The sequence below is a fragment of the Dipodomys spectabilis genome, unplaced genomic scaffold (assembly GCF_019054845.1).
Source record: "Dipodomys spectabilis isolate Male_0828 unplaced genomic scaffold, ASM1905484v1 ptg000297l, whole genome shotgun sequence".
NCBI lineage: Eukaryota > Metazoa > Chordata > Mammalia > Rodentia > Heteromyidae > Dipodomys > Dipodomys spectabilis.
In genome coordinates, this window is record NW_024870974.1 from 19436689 (window position 1) to 19454993 (window position 18305).

Consider the following 18305-nt stretch of genomic DNA (forward strand, 5'->3'; position numbering starts at 1 on the left):
TTTCTCAACCCCCGAGAGTCAAATGGGTGCACTATTTTGGGAGGTGGTGGCTGTAGCTCTAAGGCAGAAATTTTGTCTACCATGCACCAGGCTCTGGGTTCCAATCCTCAACACTGCAAAAAAAGTACCTGAAAAATAAATTAATAATATAAAAAGCAGTTTTCCTGCTGTAGGCAGTTTCTACCAAGTCATGATTTACTCTTTGAAACTGGTTTGTTCGACTATTTAGGTTCTTGATAATGTATAATCGATTAATTAAATTGGAAATTAAAATTTTAAAGATGCATTTTCAAAAATGGGAAGAGGTTAGGTTCTTTGCTATAGCAGTATGTAGGACTTGAACATTTACAATGACACCAAAAAACAGCTGGACTTCAGACGGATGTGATTAATAACTACATTTTTTTTTTTTTTTTTTTTTGGTGCTGGTTCTGGGGTATAAACTCCAGGCGTGGGTGCTGTCCCTGACCTTTTTATTCAAGGTTAGTACTCTACTACTTGAACAACATCTTCACCTCCAGCTTGTGTGTGTGTCTGTGTGTGTGTGTTTAATTAGAGCTCAAGTGTCATGAACTTTCCTGTCCAAGTTGCCTTTGAACCACGATCCTCAGGTCTGAGTAGCTGGGATTACAGGCGTGAGCCACCAGTGTCTAGCAACTGTTTATTTTATATTTTTCTCTTCCATTCCCCAGTGGTATAGGGAATGGGGAAGTTTCACCTTCTGGAGAAAGTGAATTCTAAACAAGGCCAAGTGAGCCCTAGGCTAGAATTCTTTCCTTCACTTCAGAAGGAAACTTGCATTCCTGGAGGACTGGAGTTTTAGTGTCCTGGCTTAATGTCCACTTACCTAAAGCCAATTCAAATTCCTGGGAATCGGATGAAGGTGACTGGTCACCTTTTCTCCACAGAACCACAGAGGTGATACCAGCTCCACAGGACCGCGGGCCTGTGTCTCAACTCTAACCCTTCCTGCCTTAGAATAGGTGTGGACTGATGTACAACCCCTGCGTGAGTTTCCTTGCGATCCCACCCCAATGAGCTTGGGCCAGTTCCCTAAACACACGTATCCTGGTGTTGGAGCCCTTGTCCTTGCTTCTCTGCCTCAAGAGTCTGCCCTCCACATATCCCCTGGCCACTTCTTTCGCAGACTACCCTGTCTCACACAGGATCCTCCACTCTTTTCTTCCTCCATCATTTGTCCATCTCCTTACAACTTACTGCTACTTGATCCTATATTATAAACGTATCTGTCTCCCCCTGCTAGAAAGTCCCTCAAGTCAAGGACTTTGATTAGTTCACTACTGAATCACCTATGCCTAGATCAGTGCCACTCCCATGGTATATAAAATGAATGAATGAATGAATGAATGATAGCCCTGGTAGATAGCATTCCAGCAGATCCAGATTCAGGTTCTGGCTCTTCAATCTATGAACTGCCTGAATTTCCTCAAGTCATTTCATATAGCTCATGGGATTTTTATACTGATAATGAGGTAATATTTGAGAGCCATTTAGCAGGATAAGCATTGTTGCTCTTTCATTGTTCTGGTCTTCTTCTTGTATAGATATAAACCCAGAAGTAGGCTGAGGTAGAGGGATTGGGCCTCCATCGCTCCTATTGAAGATACCATTTGCCAGGGAAGAAAGAAATCTACTCCCTCACTGATGATAACCTTAAGAGACACCCAAACGTTTACATTCATGAGTTGACTTTGACTCAGCAGTTTTATTTCTGCAAATTTATCTTAATAATGACCTATGTGAGCAGAGTTTTCGCTACCCAGCTTTCTTTTTCAGGGCCTCATTTATAATAGAAAGAAATTAGATGTACGCTAAATGTCTTCAAGGGAATTGATACAGTGACTTATGGTACAGCCATGTGATATAATATTGTACAGCAATTCTGGATGAAACTGAAGTATAGTTAATAACAGGAGAAAATGTTTACATATGCTGAAATGGAAAATTCTAACACATGACAAAAGATCTGCATGGTTAGAATCGGTGAACTGGATTTTCATCTTTGTGTTTCTTTGTTATTTTTTTCCTCAAGTAAAAAGGCTTCTCCTCGAATTTGATATTATTGAAATTTAAAAGATAACAGCCAGCTGATCTCTTTGTAATCAAGTGTCACTACATTTTATGGACACAACAATAAGAGGAGCCTAAACTTGGCACTGTGTCCCTGGCTTGAGGGAAATTCTTAACTCCTTTGCTGAATTTCGTGGTTTTAAGGGAGCAAGCCCCCGAAATGCTTGGGCACACAGCAGATTCCAGAGTATTCTGGTTCCATGACTTTGCGTGTGTCAGAACATCTACATTACTCTGAATTAGCACATTTAACTGATGACCTTAGCTGTGTTGTATTAAAAAAAAAAAAAACCAAAATGACTTACAGCATTACTCATTAGATTTAAGTACTAGGATGATTCATCATTTACAGTAAATCTATTAGATAGATTACACTGCAAAATTCACCATTGTCAGTGAGGCAGGCTTGCCTGGAAATTAAGAATGGGAAGGGGAAATTGAGAGAGAGAGAGACAGAGACAGAGACAGAGAGACAGAGACAGACAGAGACAGAGAAAGAGAGAGAGAGACAGAGAGAGAAAGAGAGAGGGAGAGGGAGGGAGGGAGGGAGGGAGAGAGGGAGAGAGGGAGATTCCTCTCTGTGATTTGAAATTTAAACTTGGATAGCTATGGCAAGCATCTGAGCTGTGGCCAAAGAGGACGAAGGCATCTGCTCCATGTCTAATATTAGCCTCGGATCTCTTTTGGAACCAGCTAATGCCTTGCTTCATAAGGAAAAGTCTTGCATGTGAAAATACTTGAAGGAGTATTTCTTTACCCTTTAAAAAGGTATTTCTGGTATCACTCGCTGTCTATTTGACACTTGTAACAATTGTGGAGTCTCTGTTGGCTAAATATAGCCTTGAGCCAGAAGCATGTTCAGCTGGGGGTCTGGGCCACCAGATGTTATTCTACTAATACCGAGTGAGCTCATCCTTGGTGTGGAAGGTTATTCACGGGGGAGAGAATAATGAAAGAGAGACAAGCATGACGTCACCTTTTCCTGTACATTACCCTCCCTGCAGCTAATAAGGAAAAGATGCTGCCGCGTGAGTCCCGAGCTGAGTTGTAGGTCTTGCTCTCATAGACCTACGTACAGGGCATCCTGGGATAATTTTCGCCCCATACGAACTTGTAATATAGCATCTGATCCTTTGCTTTTGGAGCGTTGGAATGCAGACTGGTTGCCAGCTCAGTCACAAGCCTCAGGACTGGGTGATGAGTGACTTGAGCCATTTTCTTCCAGGAGTTCTGCACTATTAGCTCATTGTCCTCACCGGCCATCTGGGAGGCAGAGAGGCTGTTTCTAGAGACATTAAGACTTCTGAATAATGGAGTCAACCTTTAAAACAATGCTCATGAGATTGTGTCTTTTTTCTGTTTGAGAGCTACCATATCAAACCTGAAGTTGAAACTCAGAATAACATCACTTTATAGATCAGGGAGTGAAAAGGACAGGAGGGGCTTACTGTATGATGTTCTATTCACTCATACATGCGATATGTAATATACATATGGCTGTGTATTTATATGTCTCTTTACTAAAACAACACTGTTGTGAAAATAAGGTTATTTAAGAAAGCATACATTCATCTGTTAAGAACTTTAACTTATTGAATTTTATTGTAACTAACTTTCATCTAAATATAGTAATATCTTGGCAACAAATAATTTACTATTTAAATAGTATCTAATGCCTTTAAAGGTCTTAACTTTCTGTGGAAAAGTTGGTGAGAGTCTTTTCTCCAAATAATGAGTAAACAGCTGGAAGTAGAGATGTGGCACAAATGGTAGAACACTGGCAAAAATGCTAAGGGACAGGGTTCAAGCCCCAGTACTGGCACACACATGCACATACACCAACAAAGTAGCCCAAAGCACTGAAAGCTGGCATGTAAGAATAAAGGATTGAGCTCATTGTGATTCCAGTTGCTACCTTCTACCATCTCTGTGGACCTTTCTAAGTGGATCAAACCACATCTAAGAAGAGAAGGACAGATGCAGAGAGATTGCTACAATCATGTGCACCAAACCTGAAGAACGTTTTTAAAATTAAACAGCAGGCCTCTGATGAATTTTCTCTTTCTCAATCATTTCAAATTCTTTTTTGTTGTTGTGGTTGGTCATGGGGCTTGAACTCAGGACTTGGCTCTGTCCCCGAGATCTTTTGCTCAACAGTAGCACCCTACCACTTTGAGCCTCAGCACCATTTTCAGTTTTCTGGTGGTTCACTGGAGATAAGGGTCTGAAGGACTTTCCTGCTCAGGCTGGCTTCTAATTGTGATCCTCAGATCTCAGCCTCCTGAGTCACTAGGATTACAGGTGTGAGCCACTGGGGCCAGGCAAGTCAACTCTTTTCTGAAGAGCCTGTGCTGAATTGGAGATGAAGGCTCATCATCCAGGAGATTTCGACATTTCCCTCAGCCAAGACAGTGGCAGGAGGAAAAAGGAAGGGGTGGAGGCAGGGTCCTGTGCAGTTGGCACTTTTAATAGACTTTTGATTTACTGTCATCTGAAAGTGCGAAAGAACTCTGCTAAGTTCATCAGCAATGAACACGAAGGAATCAATATACCCAGACACTTTAAGTTGTGTGTTTTCTTACTAGGTGGCCTTGCAAATACACACATGTGCGCGTGCGCACACACACACACACACACACATACACACACTCACACACACACCAACAGTGGCTCTGACCCAACTTACCATACATTTGTCATTTTTCTCTATCTACTTCTATTTCTTTCTTTCTTTTTTTTTTTTGGGGGGGGGGGCAGTCGTGGGGCCTGAACTCTGGGCCTGGGCGCTGTCCCTCAGCTCTTCAGCTCAAGGCTAGCACTCTACCACTGAAGCCACAGCACCACTTCCGGCTTTTTTTTCCCTGCTTATGTGGTGCTGAGAAGTGGAATCCAGGGCCTTAGGCATGTAAGGCAAGCGCTCTACCACTGAGCCACCTTCCCAGCCCTCTACTTCTATTTCTATTAACTCAAGAATCGCCACTGTAAGATGTCTAGCTAACCTTTTGCCCCTTGTTTCCTCTTCCATTACACAGAGGACTTAGTTGGAGCATTTCTTGGGGTGCTCTTTTCTTTTCTTTCCTCACAGGGGAAATGGACTTCAAACCCAAGTTGCTTACAAAAAACAATCACACAGTTGTGATAGCATTTACTTTTAAGGTATTGCCCTATATGCATTGGTTAAGTCAATTTACTTTTGAACTGTATTTATTTAAGGCCATAGTCTTACACTTCCTTTTCTGCCAAGGAGGAAGCAAAGAATCCAGAAGTAATCCGTAAGTAACCAGGCAACTCCTGAGAGAAGTCTTCTACCCCCAGCCTGGCTTTCTACTGGACACTCTAGGAAGCTGTCCTTCCTTGTAGACGCCAAGAAGTCCACTTCTTGGGTGTCCACCAGCTCTCCAGCCCTGGGAGGGACAGCCTGGGGACCCAGGAGAACACAGCTCCAGCCGCAAGAGCAGCTGCTGGCCAGCTTCAGCCAACTGTTGCTATGTGGGTGCAGCTCAGTCTCACCAGGTTGGTAATTTTTCCACAGAACACTAGAGATCAAGATATTTGCATCAATATTTAAAAAGAAAGGGAAAGCTGGGCACTGGTAGCTCATGCCTGTAATCCTCGTTATTCACAAGGCTGAGATCTGAGGGTTGTAGTTTAAAGCCATTGTGGGCAGGTAAGTCCATGAGACTGCTACTTCCAGCTAACTTCCAGAAAACTGGAAGTGGAGCTGCTGGCTCAAAGTGCTAGAGCACTAGCCTTGAGCAAAACAGCTCAGGGATAGGGCCCAGGCCCTGGGTTCAAGTCCCATGACTGACAGAGAGTATAAATAAATAAATAAATAAATGTCCAAGAGACCCCATCTCAGTCAAGGGAAGTTGGTATAGTGGTGCCTGCTTGTCATCCCAGAAACCATGGAAAGCCTAAAATAGTTTAGATGTAAACCCAGACAGGACATGAAATATGATCTTAAAAGTAATGAGCAAAAAACAGAGCTGGAAGCATGGCTCAGCAGTAGAACGCCAGTTTAGCCAGCATGAGGGCCTAAGTTCAAGTGTAAGTACTGCCACCAAAACAGAAGAAAACATTCAAATTGAAAAATGAGGAAAGAAAATTGCCTCTATCTACCCTCACACGCAGGAATTCCTAAGGATTCCATAAATACCAAAACTGTTAGAACAGGTGGAGTAAACTTAGCAGTGTTAGAAATGACACAAAATCAAGACCCCAAATCAGTTGTGCTGCCATACACAATTAAGCAAACAATTCCACTTATAATAACTTTAACCAAAGAGGCAAAAAGAATGGTACACTAAAACCACAAAACATTACTGAAACATGAAAGAAGACGCAAACAAAGGGACAGACTTCCCACTGGCAACATATCCACACTACCCAAAGTGACCAACGGAGCGAGGGCGAGACTACCACAATCCCCACGGCATAATTTTACAGAAGTTGACATTTTTTACCCCAAAAGTCATATGGCATCTCCAAAGACCTCTGTATCACACACCTGTTCATTGCTCTAACGAACTACCTGAGAAAAACCGCTGCAAGGAGCAAAGATTAATTTTGGCTCAGTTTTCAGGACGACCCGGGGTCCTAGACCCCATGACCTTGGGCAGAAGAACATCATGGCGATGGGACCACGTGATGAAGCAGTGTCTTCACCCCATCATGGCCACGATGTCACCTTCAAATCACTCCCTCAGTGACCTACTTACTTCCTCTGGCTAGGCCCCATCAACCAGACACCGACCTGTTGTACACGTGAGCCTGAAGGATGCACTTCATATCAAACCACAACAACCTTGCATAGCCAAAGCCATCTTGAATGAAAACAAAATCATCCATCGCACCTTTCTGATTTTCAAAAGTATTCCAAACCCATAGTAATCAAAACAGTATGATGCTGGTATAAAAGCAGACAAAATAGATCAATGAGACAGGATAGAGCACAGTCAGCCAAAATGATTTCAACAAGGGCAACTAGACTATTCTATGGAGGGTGTCTTCCCAACGAATAGTCCATCCTCATGCAAAACAGTGAAGTCAGACACTCACTGCATTGTTCTGCTCAGGTGGTCAAACACCACAGACTGCGTGGCATAAACAGCAGACATTTGTTTTCCCACAAGACCAGGGCCAAGGCACCAACATAGTTGGTTTCTGGGGAAGCTTCCATGTTTGCCAGGAGCCACATCGTACTGTGTCCTTAGCCAGTGCCTTTGTCTGTTCTGCGGTACTACCATAAGATACCACAGTGTAGACAATTTATAGGAAAAAAGAAACTCATTTGGCTTCAAGCTCTGAAGGATGCGAAGAGGATGATCAAGGGCTGCCTCTAGTCGGGGCTTTTTATTGCGTCATCACATGGTGCAAGTCAGCGGGAAACTTTCACCTACAAATACCTTCACAGAATCGAGCAGAATAACATTTGATCAAGTATCTGGGCAACCGAGTTGACCTACCATTCACCATCACCCTGGGTAGTTTCCGCTTTGTAAGATGACATGTTCTAGAGTGCTTGACCTTTTCACTGTTGTTGCACAACAGAGTAGATGTGCACGACAAACACAACTGGACTGTACGTGTGAAAATGGATAAGGAAGGCATGGCGGTCACTGTCCATCACGCAAGGAAGATCCACTTCAGTGAGGAAAGGTTTGACTCACGCTTTACTTTCGGCTCGTGGCAAGAGGTTTCCCTCCATGGAAGGTTGGTTTGGGGCCTGTGACAGCACAGTACACCATGATAGAGACAACTCCTCACCCCGAGTCTAGGAAGCTGGGAGAGAGAAAGAGAGCAAGAGGCATGCTTCAGTACTCAATTCTTCAAGGACACGCCCACCACAGTCTCCACCAGACCCCGCCCCCTGAGTTCCCACTACCTCTCCATAGTGCCATTGGCTGGAGACCAAGCCTTCAGTGCCTGAGCCTGTGGGGACATTTAAAATAATAATAATAATAATAAGTGGCAATTTTATGCTTTGTGTGCATTCGACTATAATTTTTTTTAAAAAATTATAGCCACAACAACAAGACCAGAAGTAGTATCATCTACTAGATACTAGAAAGTTCACTTAGACACAGCCCTAAAAGTCAACCCTTGAAGAGGCACTCATGTGCAAAATGACGCGTACTGGAAAAAGCAGGGCTTAGAGCCGAACAGCCAAATGCTGCCATCAAGAAGTACGTCATAGGCCGGGCACTGGTGGCTCACACCTGAAATCCTAGCTACTCAGGAAAAGGAGAGCTGAGGATCGCAGTTCAAAGCCAGCCTGAGCAGGAAAGGCTGTGAGCCTCTTATCTCCAAATAACCACCAGAAAATGGGAAATGGTGCTGTGGTTCAAAGTGGTGAAGTGCTAGCCTGGAGCAAACCAGTTCAGGAACAGCATCCAGGCCCTGAGTTCAAGCCCTATGACCACCACCAACAACAACAAAAAGTATGTCAGGTCAGGCATGGTGTCTCAAACCTGTAATCCTAGCTACTTGGGAGGCAGAGATGAAGGGATCCCCTTACTCTCTGGTCTTTATAAAAAATGAGTTATAAGTATGATTTATACGTATGCTTGTGGTACTGTGTAGTTTGCTGGAAGTTTTTCTTTTCTCCCAAGTGGTCTGTTAGTGGCATATAGCCAATAGTTCTATAATGATTTGTCCACAGACCTCGTTGATGTCAAATAAAGATGGTGGACTTCCTCTGAGGAGGGGCACAGGGTGACATGGAAGGTTAGGAGCAACAATTAGCTGTGCAGAGATGATGGATAGAGCTGGAACACAAGGACCGGAAGTGAAGTACCCAAAACACAATGGCTAGAATATGTTACTAAGGGAGAAATAAAGGAAGGCAAGGCAATGGATGGTGTGTGTGGGGGGGGGGGGGGGGGAATGGGACTCTCCAGACACTGATAAGAACACCTGTCTCTGAGATAAGATTTAGAGCTGTGGGTTAAGAGGGGGAGGTCCTGGGTGAGAAAGAGAGTTTTGCTGCATATTTTATGTCTGTGTACACGTGTTGTCTGGTTTTTTGTTTTTGTTTTTGTTTTTTCGTCCAGTCGTGGGGTCTGAACTCTGGGCCTGGGCGCTGTCCCTCAGCTCTTCAGCTCAAGGCTAGCGCTCTATCACTTGAGCCACAGCGCCACTTCCGGCTTTTTTTTTCTGCTTATGTGGTGCTGAGGAATCGAACCCAGGGCCTCATGCATGCAAGGCAAGCGCTCTACCACTGAGCCACCTTCTCAGCCCAAGGATTTTTTAAAATCCTATACACATATTTTAGTGTCAGAACATGATAGGAATGCTTCCCAGATGTTCAGAGCACACGAGCTCTGCCAAGCCGCATTTGGTGTAATCTCTCAGAAACGGACCTGGAGCACACACGCCAAGGCTACGGTCAACTGTGTTCTCCCAAAGCCCGTATGTTGGAAATCTAACCCCAGAGCAGCAGTGTTGAGATGTGAGCCCTTGAAGAGGTGATAATGTCAGGAGGACTCCCAGTGATGAACATCATCCTGCAGTAGGAGACTGCCTAGAAGACTGAGCAAACCAAGTGTGACCCACTTTTTTGTGTGTGCCGGTACTGGGGCTTGAACCCACGGTCTGGGTGCTTTCCACTAGATTCTTTGCTCAAGGCTAACATCCCACCTCCTGAGCCACAGCTCCACTTATGGCTTTTTGGTGGTTAATTGGGGATCAGATTCTCATGGTCTTTCCTACCCGGGGCTGGCTTTGAACTACAATCCTCAGATCTCAGCCTACTTAATAGCTAGGGGCGTAGGTGTGATTCCCCAAGGCCAGTTAAGTTTGACCCTCTTGTTCTCACAATGAGATGCCTTCTATCATGTTACAAGGTGTAAGAAGCCTTCTCCAAACATGGCCCCCTGATCTTGGACTTTCCAGCCTCCAAAACAATGAGCCACATTGATCCAAGCTCATTATCAACTTGCCAGTCAATGGGTAATTCTGCTCTGGCGGTGGAAAACAGAGAGAAAGGCTAAAACAACCCCAGTGGATTCTACCTGAAGAAAGCCTATGGATGGATCTGACAGCCAGGGCAAGAGTGATGGGTAAACTGATGGACAGGGAGACGGTAGCTGCAGGCCAGGAATTCACCCCACTCCGAGCCAGCTGCCTGCATCGTATGACTTGTTCTCCATCTCAGTGTTGCTGAGCAGTAGCACAACACACTTCAGACCGCATCATTCGCTTGTCTTTACTTGCTCTGGCAATGCATAGCTAATTATTATTCAGCTTCCTTGACTATCTTGTTGACAGAGAAAATATAACTTAACCCATCAAAGGAAAGAAAAGAGTGATGATTCTGGTCTACCCAGAAGTCATAGTTTGGCCACATTTAAGTAAATAGATTAAAAGCCAGTTGTGTACAAACAAGACAATGTCTTTGAGAGAGTGAGTTGCTTCCTAGCAGTTTTATATCTGCATTATGACAGTTAAACCATGAAGTCCTCATTGGCTCAGAGGAGACATGTGAGAGAAGACAGGGGGTAATGGAAATTCTTTTTAGCTTTGTGGTTGAAAAGCTAGTGCCTTAGACAATGCTAGGTATTCCAGAGGCTGAGATCTGAGAATCGAGGTGTGAAGCTAGTGCCTTAGACCATGCTGGTATTCCAGAGGCTGAGATCTGAGAATTGAGGTGTGAAGCCAGCCTGGATAGGAAAGTTCATGAGACTCTTTTTTTTTTTTTTTTTTTTGCCAGTCGTGGGGCCTGAACTCAGGGCCTGGGCGCTGTCCCTCAGCATTTCAGCTTAAGGCTAGTGCCCTACCACTTGAGCTACAGTGCTACTTCCGGCTTTTTCTGTTTATGTGGTGCTGAGGAATCGAACCCAGGGCCTCATACATGCAAGGCAAGCACTCTACCACTGAGCCATCTTCCAAGCATGAGACTTATCTCTAATTAATCAGAAAAAAAGCTAGATGTGGAGGTGTGGTCCAAGTGGTCCAAGTGGTAAAGCACCAGCTTCAAGTGAAAAAGCTAAGGGACCGTGCTCAGGCTTGAGTACAGAAGACACCTACATTCCAGAAAAAAGCAGAATCCTCACTGGGTGGCATAAAACCCCACAGCGATATACGTCTGATCTTCCCAGGCTCTTAGCCTGGATGTCCAACTGGCAAGCTGTGAAGGTGGGTTAACACGAGAATGATCTTCAGGCATCAAGGGATGTGGAAGTCCTCACTGGCTAGATTTGAAGGGCTGCCTAGATGAGAAGAAGAGATATCCCCATAGCAACCTTCACAGGCCGAGAAGGAGAAACAGATTCCTTTTGGTTCCTCGATGAAGACCAGATCTCCTCCACCCCTGTGCCACCACCACAAATGCTTAGGGAACCATCTAAACCACATAGCCATGCAAGTGGCTGTGAGCCACCCAAAGCCTGGAAGAGAGGGAGCAGGATGGAAATCGGGAGAGGCTCCATTCCTGCCATTCTGATACAGTAGTGAGCAGACTAGAAATGTGGCTTCTGTATATGAATAAGGCTAATATACTTCCTGGAGACCTAAACCTGTGGCCTTAGATTCATGCTTATGATACTTAATAAATTCTTCTGCTTCCTGTGAATTGGAGAGGTTCATCCAGAGCAATCTAGAGTGTGTAAGTAAGTACCAGTGGAGCCTCAATTTCCCCCTCGGCCAACCGAGGACTTTTAACACTCAACTCACAAGGGTAAAGTGAGGATGTGTGGTGCTGTATATAAGCTGCCAGGACCGACACCGTCACTCTATAAATACCACTTCGCTCATCCCAATACGGTTACTCCTATTGACATCCCTGGGATAGTAAAACTCCCAAGTTTATAGCTCGCCAGACATTAATTATGCTTCTCGATGCATTTTAGCATCTTAATCTCATCACTACAATGTCCCCAAACCACAGGGATGACTTCTGGGAAGGATCTCTATGGCCGGTTAGTTCCAGCCGCAGTGTGTGGTTTCCAGTAAGCCTCAATCAAAGCCAGCCGCCCCTCCCTGACCTGAGCTTGCTGTCAGTTCCACGTCCTTTTGCCACAATCTTCCCAGAGACCATCTTTTGGCATTCTCTCTCTCCCTCCCTCCCCTTCCCTCTTCCCCCCCCTCCCTTCGGAATAAGATGAGCACTGCCATGCAAGTTCTGAGTCCTAGAAGGGGGTGATGTACCTATGCAGCCTCTGCCCGTCACTAGGAGGGAGAAAGGGAAGATGCCGGGTCCCTCACCACCTCGCATTCACCTGCACCCCACAGAGGAAAGCCAGGGCTCAGTGCAGTCACGTGATTTCCCTGGTATCCAACATGTCATAAAGGGACAGAACAAAGCTAGCAGCTAAATCCAGAGGGCTCCAAAGCCCATGATCTTCCCATCATGGAGGAAATGGTTGGTTGGTGTGAACATGACCATTGACTGGATTACACAGCCAGTAGGAAGAGATAATTGCAGGAGTCAAATAAATGAGATAGTAGTATGTAATCCTGGACAGGATGGGAAAGCATTCCAACATTGGGCTTCAATGCAAATATAGAGCCCGGTGCTGGGGGCTCATGCCTGTAATCCTAGCTACTCAGGAGGCTGAGATCTGAAGATTGGGGTTCAAAGACAGCCTATACAGGAAAGTCTGTGAGAGTTTTATTTCCAATTAACCACCAGGGAACTGGAAGTGGTGCTGTGACTCAAAGTGCTAGAGTGCTCGCCTTGAGCAAACAAGCTCAGGGACAGCGTCCAGTTCCCAAGTTCAAGCCCCAGGACCAGCAAAAAGAAAAAAAAAGTAGATTGACATTTAGTTGGATAGCAATACCAACCATGGGAAATGCACTTTGTGTATATAGTACATAACTTCTAAGTATTTTCAGTTCCATTCTATGATTTTAATCCAGCAACATTCCTGGCTAGAAATGTAGGAAGGCCTCGTTATTCCCATCCTCTGAAGGAGAAAAGCAGCAGGTGTATTCTGGGTTCTCCGGTAATGTCAAAACAGAACCGAAGTCTCAAGTGGTGTGTTTAGTTTGTGTGGGGACTTTGCGTGATGGCTGGAGATACAGGACCTCAGCCAGATACAGCCAGAACCTCTGCAGGACCTAATGACACAGTCATGTGGATCCTTCTGAAGACCCTTAGCATGTGGGACTGTGAGTCCCGGCGTGGATCCTTCATCAGCATCTAGTCAGTCATTCCCGTGCTTAGAACTAACTAGAATGGCAAGAAGAGGTGGAGGTCACTAGAACCAGGAGAGGAAGGTCTAGGCAGGGACAGGCTGACAGGCGCTGGCCTGCGAGCAAGCAGCACAGCAGCTGACAGCGCCCCCACGTGGAAGGGTCTTGAAGTGCCTTAACCTGATTCCTTCCTTCTCTCTGATCACCTGTTGGTCCTTTGGCCAACTCCAGCCGGAAGTCGGAGGCTATTGGTGTGGTTGACACAGTTTTGCCTCAGGAAGCAGAGGACACAGACAGAAGGAGTTGAGAGGATGATATCCTCTCAAGTGAGATTTTCTACTGAGCTAGAGAACTCAGTAAAACCGAGTATCAGTTCACTTAAAATGAGTCCAAGGAGTTGCTGGGCAGACTTCAGCCCCTCATCAAATCAGGAAGCTGGCTCTCTGAGATGCTACGAGATCTGTTCTTGGGTATGCTTGTGCTCAGGCCACACAATAACAAATGGCTGGTGCAGCACCTGCCATTGCACCTGTACACCACACTACCTGCTGAAAGATTATATTTAAAAAGTCCTAGGAAAAGCCCTGAAATGATAGACTATGCTATATACTTAGTGGTGGGCCATATCACTAGAACATTGAATGTACCAATTGGCTTAACCTAGGTAAAGCGTTTTACCCCTAAATATGGAATGACATGTCTTTCCATAATCCACACAGGTGCTATAACAGAAGTAGCAGCTCTGCCGTGTAACTTTGGAAGCCGCTAAGAGGTGTCTACTCAAGTAAAACTGCGGTCTGCCACCGCGGGCAGAGGGAGATCACTGGAGCAAAGGAGTGTTTCAGTCCACAGTGTAATAAAAGAACAGCAACCTAGCTGGGCATGGCCAGTGGCTCATGCCTGTAATCCTAGCTACTCAGCAGGTTGCAATCTGAGAATTACAATTCAAAGCCAGCATGGTCAGGAAAATGACTGTTATCTCCCATTGACCACCAAAAAAGCCTGAAGTGGAGCTGTAGCAAGTGGTAGAGTGCCTGCTTTGAGCTAGACAGCTGAGGAACAGCACTCAGGCCCTGAGTTCAAGCCCCAGGACCAACTCAAAAAATAATTATATATATATATATATTTCAAGGATGTAGAGAAATGCTGACAGAGATCAAATCATAGCAACTTCCAACTCTACTCAAGCACTTAATATAGCTTCCTGCAAAGGACCAGCAATTTCTCACCTTTGATACATAAAACTATTGGAACAGAAACACACACATGGCAATGAATGGTAGATATTGTCAGTGTCACGGCTGCCACCAGCCTGCAATTAAAGTGCAAGAGGAAGATAATGCAGTCACTCTGCAGATGGGAAGCAGAGGCAAGATTGACCTTCACCTACTCTTTAGAGAGGAGCCTGTATTCTTCCTCCTCCAGTAGACAGTGGCTTCTCTTCCGTTTTAACTGATGAGCTCATGTCTAATCAAACTGAAAAAGCAAAACAATAGGAAGAAAGTCTAATCTTCCACCACCAAACACACCAACTTTGCTTATGGCCGTCCCTGTCTTAACCACTTTTCAGCCCTGTAACAACCCAGCGAAGAAAACCAGCTGAAAGGAGGAGATGTATTTTGGCTCCCAATTTCAGAGGTCAGCCCATTGCCTGGGCCTGTGAAGAGGCTGACCATCCTGGCGGTAGGATTGTGCGGCAGAGGAGCAAGACGCATAGAGCAAGAAAGGAAGGGGCTGGGGACAAGGTGGCTCCACCCCTTCAAAGGCATGCCTCCAGGGCCCACTTCCGCCAAGTCCTACCTCCCAGGTGGCTCATTCAGCAAACTGGGGGCCAGGCTTTTATCACATGGGCAAGTGTTTGAACCCTGGCAATGGCCATATTCTCTTATTCTCTTATTGCTTTTCTTCCCCTGAGATTTCTTTTTCATGAACCTTGCAGATCACTAATTTTCTCTTCAACTGTATCAGAAATGAAATTCTCTCACACATCGGTACGCCCATGGATGGTTATCTTTTGTTTACAATTTCGGTCTCATTTTTTCTTTGCTGAGTTTTGTTCTACAACTTCTCAGTGCCCTTATGCTTTTAGCTCTTCGAATGCCACAATCATATTTATATTAAGCGCTTATCGAACCGCTCCACAGACAAAATTAATAGCGATTGATTTTGCTGGCTTTCTTTGTAAGCATGAAACCTAATTGTGTTTGGGGATTTGGGTTCACAGGCTCAGCTGGAAGCATTTGGAAGCTTTGAATTTTTTTTTCTTTTATCTTTTCCCCCATGCCTGAAACAATGAGTTCATCCGATCTGTCAGCAGATCCTCAATCAAAAGCCAAGTCTTACAGCAGCAGCTTGTAACTCCTACCCCAAGGTCCTAGCAAGGACTCATGGGTCCATTTACAAGCAATCCAGCAGCTTGGCTTAATTATTGATTGTGAGATTAAACCTATGTACCCCCATCTGCACAGCTTCCTAAAAGGCTGTATCTCCAAGTAGAAGTCATCTGGAGTTTGATTTTTTTCTTTTTTAGCTCTACTACTGAGAAGTAAAGAGTTTTCCAGCTGTAAGGTTGGATCCAGTTTCTTGTGGAGTAATTTTAGTGTCCTGTGCAGTTCCGGAGTTGAGGTCCCTTCTGGTCAGTCTTTGCTTCATGGATTTTTTTTCCCATAAACTTCATGACTTCTGCCTACTGCCTTGGGCTTTTTGTGTTCTATCTAGGAGATACCTTTTTATTTTTTCCCCTTTTAGTTTTGATCTATTCTTGCCATGCGTTTGGATGAGGGTGAATTCTTAAAGCTTAAATGCAGATCAGAGAATGTTAGCCACATGCTGGGGGTGGAGGAGTGGGAGAGAGAGGAATGGAACCGAAACTTAGAAGGAGCCGGAACCTCTCTGGTGTCATGTATCTGTCGTGTTGGCTGTGGGTAGCTCCTTCTGACTCCTGATGTGTCAAAGCTTTTGAAATTGGATCTCAATTATCAGCTGTGAGCAAAACTCGTTAGCAAAAAGATGCTACGAAAACCACAGAATTTGATGAGATCACCAGGGAAAAAAGGAGTCTAGCATCTTAAGGAAGAGGACATGGGAAGATAAATTGGCTGTGAGAACTCAGTTGAGTGGTGAGAGATCAAGATGGTGAGCTATCTTGGAAGGCAGGACACCTGGCCAGGTGAGAGGGTCTGAGGCTAAGTCAGAGGAACTGAGAATTAACTTTTGAATGTCGCAACACGGAGGTCATTGGTAATCTTGCAAGGGCAAGTTCAGAGATTGTGGGGAAAGTGGACATTGGAAAGGATATGCAGTTCTGTCAAGTACTGGTTTAGAAGCCATGGTTGGAGAAGTAGGCTCAAAGAGAAAACGTTTAACCTAAGATGAGAAAACAATAGATCTTTGAAGCTTGTGGAAATGACCGAATGTAACGATGTAGGAAGGAGAAGGTAGAACTGTTGGTTGTAATGTCCTGTTTAAATCAGGTTGCTCTCTGAGCTTAACTTTTTTTTTTTTTTTGCCAGCACTAGAGATTTAATTCAAAGCCTCCTTCTCGCTCAGCTGGTGCTCTACCACTTGAGCCTTACCTGTAGCCTGGCTTTGTGCTGGTTATTTTAGAAATGGAATCTCAGATTTTTCTGCCTGGACTGGCCTTGATCCTTATTGCTATGGATCTCAGCCTTCTGCATAAGGAGAATTACAGACACAAGCCACCAATGTCCAGGTGAGCCGAACTTTCATAATCATTTTACTCAATACCTTTTCTCTATGACTAGCTCTCATATAGCTGGTTTTTCTGATTCTTTCTTATTTAGTGTGATTACAACAGATTAAAAATGGCATAAATAATTATAGAAAAGAATTGGAAAAAGAATGCTGAATCTAAAGTAACTGAAATATATTACAGTTCAATCTTATTGTGATGACATCATTTAGATTGGATATACATCCATATTTGTTAGGAGGAAGTGGAAGGTGAAGACAAAAACAATATATAGAAATTACATTTTTGTATATGTTTGCATACAAGGTATGAGGCATGATTTGGAAACTGTCCTTTCTGTGGGAATTAACAAAAAGAAATCAATAGATAGCACCGTAAAATAAACTTTACTAATTTAGGAAAATGCCTGATGGGCCAGCCATGGTTATACAAAGACAAACATGGTTCCAACATGAATATTAAACCTTAAGGGTATATAATGTTCCAAAGAAACCTGCTCAAAGAAGACCAAAAGGTGGATTCTTTAATATGGCGGTGAGTAGTTAAACATGTGGCTCACTGGGAAGGAACTACAGTGACCCCTGCTGGCAGAAGGAAGTACAGGTCTGTCCATGTAGGCCAGGCTTAGGGGTCAATTGGGTGACAGTGAAAAGGAAAAATCCAGATGAGTGCTTAGAATGAGCAAAGGAACACAATTCAAGATGAGGTAATCGGGCACCAGAGCCTGAAGCAATTGTATTTCTGAAAAAATAAGAGCAAAGACAGGACAAAACTCTGGGCAAGGAAGGTAGCTAGAATCCTAAGTACCTAGTATCTGTCTAAAGAACAGGAATGAATTCCCAGAGTTCGCAGGAGAAGACAATATTGTCTGCACAAGTGGTATGACTTGATGCACAAAACCTAGGCAAAACCCCTGGAGGGATTTATCCTGACTTCAGAGAAATACTGGGGCAGAAAGGAAAGTTTAAGGTGAGATGAGAAGTTGTACCTGCAGAGCCTGGGGAAATCAGCTTTTCTCGATGGGCCATCTGTGTCCATTCTATAATTTGATATTCCAAGTTTAATTATTTTTGCCTCACTGTAGGTGTTAAATTATACTGAATGGCTGAAGTATACTCAATAGCTGAAGTAAAGGTAAAACTGTCCAAATAAATATTTAGCTCCATAAGATTAAAAACTTGATAAGCAAGGGCCCTGGCCTAAGGATAGTAGGCCAGACCACCAAAGACGGCTTCCAGAGGATCGCAACCTGGGGGAAATACCTTCTTCTTTTACATCTTCCCAGTATTTAAAATTATAGTTAGGGGAACTTGAGGTGTAGAGCATGGTACCTGGATGAACCTGGCATGGGAGCCTGCCCGGCAGTACA